This window comes from Vanellus vanellus (genome assembly GCF_965231255.1).
Source record: "Vanellus vanellus genome assembly, chromosome: 6".
NCBI lineage: Eukaryota > Metazoa > Chordata > Aves > Charadriiformes > Charadriidae > Vanellus > Vanellus vanellus.
Genome location: NC_138911.1, coordinates 10,860,495 through 10,866,494, shown reverse-complemented (window position 1 = coordinate 10,866,494; position 6,000 = coordinate 10,860,495).

Sequence of the window (6,000 nt, the reverse complement as noted above, 5' to 3'; positions counted from 1 at the left end):
TTTTCTCCGTTAATAAGTTACCCCCTAATTAGTTCCTGTGAAGGTACTTTATGAAATCATAAAGTCATATTCTTGTAACTTCTCCGGGATGACATCTGCCCCATGCTAGCCACAAAGGACTGGAATTCACCAGTCTGCTGAACTGTAGCTGGAAGATGAGTGGAGATGAGAGAGGAAGGTGTAAACTGCTCTCTGTGCTTCTCAGTCCTAAAATTAACAGCTGAACCAGGAACAGCATCAACTAGGGTGCTTAGGCCCCTCCAGCATCCAGTTCATTGGTGGGGAGGTGGAATGCATCCTTGCAGTGGCAAATGGCATAAGGACCATCAATTATGGCGGCACTGTGTCATCTGTGGTTCCCCATACTCAGATGAGATCCTCATCTGCAGAGGTCCAAGGATCCAACCATGATTTCTTTTGGTGGCTTATGTTTCCCTCTAGTTCTTGTTAAGGAAATCAAATGCATTTTCTATAGCTAATCCAAGGATAAACTGGCATTCCTTTTTTGTTGTGCTGCCTCAACCTTCTTTTCAATATTCAAAGATAATAACAGACTATCCCTACCATTCTCTTGCTTTTGTTTTGGGTTGTTTAAATGAATTTCCAAGTCCATGACCTTCTGCATCAGCAGTACCATCTGCTTGAGAGTGACATTTTCTTCATCTTGGCAACCAAAGATGTAGAGTTACAGACCTTTACACTGCCTGTTACTGTGCAGCAAGAAGAGCCTTTTGGAGCAGAAAAAACAAAAAAAGAAAAAGAAAAAGAAAGATCACACTTTTACTTTATTTTGTAATTTGTCTTGCTTCATGCATACCCATGCAAGTATAGGGTACTATCATCCAGTACTAACTCACCTTTCAGAGCTGACCATTATCTGCAGTGAGACCACTCAAGTAGGATGTTGTCCTACAGAGGCTGCACAATTTGAGATTAATTTAACGGTGGTCTCAACTCATGCATTTTTCATGGGCATTTTTCTTTCTCTAGAGTTAGTGGGTCTGAAGTTATCTAAAGGGTCATCTCTGGCACACCAAGTCCATAGGAGAAATTTATGAAGCTTGGGGGGGTATATTGTTAGTAAAGATCTCTCCTCTCTGTAAAATGTATCCAAGTGTCAACATAAAGCTGGAAATCTTTTGGCTAGTTCTTTTTCTTAGTTGCAGTCCCAAACTTCTAGGAAATGCAGTTTTCTAATGCTTTTTAGCTAAAGGTCCCTTTTAGCCAAGTACTTTGTACCTGAATATTTCTACAATGACTAACTTAAACAGATGTAGTACTACTACAGCTAGGTCTCCATTAGTTAACCCAAGTTTCCTGCTGTTATGTTATTTATTAAGATGGTTATTTCTTGAATTGAAATTTGAGATACCTATTAACACATGTTATGAGCTGAACAGATGGCTATATATTTCTACTCTAAAAAATATGTTATGCAGCCAATACAGCTGTCCTGCCATCCAGAAGAGTCATAAAAATTAAAATAAACTAAACTTTACCTAACATACTTATATTTTTTCTCAAATATTTATTCAAAAGTTTCTGAAATGCAAATTTTATTGCCCTGGAAAACTGCTAACTTTCGTAATACTTCACAGTATAAAAGATCATCCCAAGGTAAGAAATAACGGCAGATCAAATCTAATGACTGTCCTGCAGAGCAGCATTTTAAAAATTAGGATCTCAGCTTACAAAATGACTTACACCAAACGATCAGATATGGCCATTACGTGGACAGAGGGTGGGCCCAGCCATGGCACTGCTAGGTTTTCTTGTGGTCCAGAGCATGAAGTTGTAGCAAGGAGTGAAGTGTCTTTTGCCTCATAGAGTGCAATTTCTGAACTGGAGTTGAGCAGCACAGCCCAGAGCCACTCTTAAAGCTACTAAAGTAGCTTCGGTTGGGAGCGGAAGGAGGATCTGCTGAGAATTTCTCCTGGAAAATGTGTGGTGAGGGGGTGTAGGGACCAGGGTGGCCTAAGCCTCTCGATGAGTGACAAAAGCATTGGTAGTTTTGCTGTGTGTGATGCTACACTCTTAGTCATGCCAACTTGGTGCTTAGTATCAAAGTAACTTTTTTGTAACATTAATGTTTTTATTATTTTTTACAAAATCAAGTGTTATGGTATTTCTGTCAACCCACTGCAATCATACAACAATAAAAAGACATGTTTGTTTAGTGAGTAGAATGCTGGTGAAGGTCTTGTATTGGCTGCCATTGGAGCTGAAGCTCTCCAGTTATCCAGGGACCAGGTGTTGGAGGTCACCAGTAGGACAGGCTTGTCCAGCCTTGCTCCCAGAATGTGCTCAGCCCATGGTGGCACACGGCAGTAGCATAGAGGGGGTGAGCATCCCTCTTTGACCCATGAGGGGAATTGAAACATGAAAGGGTTAAAAGATATGTTTGAAGTCAGCATTCCAACTGAGTCACAAAGCCAGAAATAAAGCCCACGTTTCTGCAGGTTCCACCAGCATATTTCACAATTAGGCTATCTGATTTTTTTCTAATATCAGCAGCTAAGAAATGCACTAATGCCTATTTGTGTATGATTTCAATAAACCAGCCATGCGACTCCTTAGGGAGGAAATGCACAGTGCAAAATTATGGACTGTAGAACCTCGTTACTCCAGTCACCCAGACCGCAGCTCTAACCAAGGCCTGCTTCATTGACTCCGGGGAAGGGAAATGCTAGCGCTAGTGCAGTGCCTTTGGGACAGTTGTCTATTGCATGAATGTGACACTACAAAAGGCTGACACTAATGCATGTGCAAACCGAAGTTTCTTTTTCATCATCGAAACTTGGGAGCAGGGCTATGCTAGCACTGTAGAGGTACCTGATATTGCAGGGGGTGACAGAGCTTGGTTGAGCACCACAGGTAGCCCGCCCACAGCAACCGAAAACACCATGTGAGCTAGTTACCCTGTGAAGCAGCTTTGTGGGATGACAGCAAAGCGACTCTTGTTACCCAAGCCAGATCGCTGACCTGGCTCTCCCTGCTGCACTGTAGGTTGCAGTGAGGGCACTCCCATGCCTCTTCTGTGGGGCAGCATGAGGAAATTTGAAGATCTTTGGTTTGAAACTGGCCGCTTCCATGGAGAAGGGACAGGAGAGCTGTGGATTAACACTTGACATGAACATTGATTTTGGTTTTAGATGTTATAGCTGTTAAATCTGGAGATTCCCTGAGAGGCATCGTCAAGGTCCCTTCCCAACAGTTGTTTCTGTGAAACAAATAGGGGCATGAAACAAATAGGCGTTACTGTGCTCAGAAACAAATGTAACAGCCTCATTTTAAAATTGATATCTTTTGAGAAAAACAGTCCTCCATCTAGACAGAGCAGGACTTGAAGGAGTTCTGGGGAATTTATAGATGAAAGGGGGAAGTTTTAATTGCGTTTTAAAAAAGCACAGAAGTTGGATGTCCTTAGAGTCACAGTTCGCAATTCAGCTGGGCTGGACAGTTTGGGGGAGCAAGAAGGGAATATATGTTTATATTGTAGCAAGTACAAAAGAAGCAATCTTAACTAAATTATGTGTGATACCTTTTCTGTTTGCTTTTATTCAGTATGTTGTTAGGAAATGGGCCAATTTCAGGAACATAGTTTTTAATTTTCACTACTATGGTGGGTAAATCGATAGCCTTTGCAAAAATATGGAGTAACGTTCTGGGGATAAGACCAGACCACACTCACTGACACATAAAGAAATTGTCTCTTTAGAAAACTTTTGAATTGTCTCTTTAGAAAACTGGAGCGAGTCCAGCGAAGGGCAACTAAGATGATTAAGGGCTTGGAGCATCTCCCTTATGAGGAAAGGCTGAGAGAGCTGGGACTCTTTAGCCTGGAGAAGAGAAGGCTGAGGGGAGACCTTATTATGGCGTACAAGTATCTAAAGGGTGGGTTGAAGGAGGATGGAGCCAGGCTCTTTTCAATGGTTCCAAGTGACAGGACGAGGGGCAATGGGCACAAGTTAGAACACAGGAAGTTCCGTTCAAATACACGGGAAAACTTCTTTACGGTGAGGGTGACAGAGCACTGGCACAGGCTGCCCAGGGAGGTTGTGGAGTCCCCTTCCCTGGAGATTTTCAAGACCCGCCTGGATGCAGTCCTGAGTAATGTGCTCTAGGCAATCCTGCTCTGGCAGGGGAGTTGGACTAGATGATCTCTGGAGGTCCCTTCCAGCTCTGAAAATTCTGTGATTCTGTGAAAACATAAACCTTTAGAATCCAGAACTGCAAGGGATTTAAAAAAAAGCACTCAGCCTAGCCCTGCACTGAGGCAGAATCAAATACTGCCTACTCCCAGACCACCCTGGCACATGCACATCCTAACTTCTCAAAAGCTTGCCATGAAGGAAGCTCCTCTGGCTCCCAGTTGGTTTGTTCTGGTGTCTCACCATTATAATGCAACGTAACATAACAGAGATTCAGAACATGACTGTGTTATGTTTATAGTAGGGGCTGATTTGCAGTGCCATGACAATGTAAAGGATTGCTAAAGTGAATTTCACATTAGGTTTAACTTAAACTTTAGGACCTTTTTTTATATTGTTGGAGTGATGCGAAGGGCCCACTAATGTAAGTGAAAGCAAGGTTCTCAGTTTCTGACGATCTTTCTATGGCTGTAGACTAGGAAAGCTCCCTAGGATGATGATGGTATTGGCTGTGTAAAGAAAAGTAGATCATACAATTCATCTCTTCTCTGATGATGTTGTACAGTGCCAAAATTTTAATTGTCTGGAAGCAATAAAAAAGAACTGCATTGATTACAAGAGAGGGTGCAAGATTCTGAAACCATCTGTCACATATTTTAACACGTATACAGTTGACTTTTGATGTAATTTAATATTTTTTCCCATGCTTTGTGTATTCCATCTTCCTCAGTTTAGCATCAAAAGAGAGCTTTCAGATACACTGATGTCACCACCTTGTGTGGTACATCCCATGTCCAGATGAAGCTGTACAAGATACCGCACAAGGTATGCCTGCAACTCTCATCATCTGCATTTCTGCCTTCCCTCTCAAAAAGAGCAAAACCCCGCAGGAGACAACAGATTGCATTCCCTCTCTCTTTTGCTGAAAACAGTGCAGCTCTTTTCCATTTCTTTGCCTACTTGAAATCACCTGTTGATCTCCAGACAGCTCCAGACCTGCATCTCTCACATTTGCAGAGCAGCCCTGCAGCTTCCCCTCCTCCACGACCCCATATGCTGGAAGCAGCTGGTCGGTCTGATCTGTGATCTATTAACCAGCTGCACTTGGCACACAGAGTTGTGGAGGAGAGGAGAGAGGCTGCAGGTGAGGGTGTGCCTCTGAGTGTAGCCTCAAGCTGAAAGAAAGGCACGCTCTTCAGCTGCGGCACAATACTGGGTGGCCTCTGCTTGCACGTGACTTGCACGCAGTGTCTCTCGCTCAATGCAGCAGCAAAAGCCGAGGAGCCTGAAAATCTGTTTTGTTGCATGATGTGCCATAATTGACAGGAAGGTATCTGGTCTTCTTCTAGAATGCCTATTTTTAAGGATGTTTTCTTGCTCTGTGAATTGAATAAACCAGTTTTTCAATCTGCTACAAGCCCCACCCTGCCTAACCCTGGCTAGTTAACCTGTAACAGATTGCAAAACTGGTTTGAGTCACACAGTGAAGAAAGAGACGTAAATTAGGTTTTTAATAGTTTAACTCTCCTCCGCACCAATAACATAAGCCAGTTATCAGTTCTTAATAGTGCTGTAGAAGAAGCACAACACGTGTCACCCGGTCATTCCTTTGCCACACTGCAACAGCTCCTTTCATGGTTTTGGAGATGAAAAACTATGTAGGCAGGAGTAAAAGTCCCTTCCCAGTGCTGCAGCCTGGATGCCTAATTCGTATTCTGTATGTTTTATTGCAAAAGGGAACAGAGTGAGCAAGAGTTAAAATGGAGAGATACCTTAATGGCAGATGCAACCAACAAGTAAATTTTTCCCAGGCTACACCGAAGCCACAAAACAGACGAAGCCCACTTAC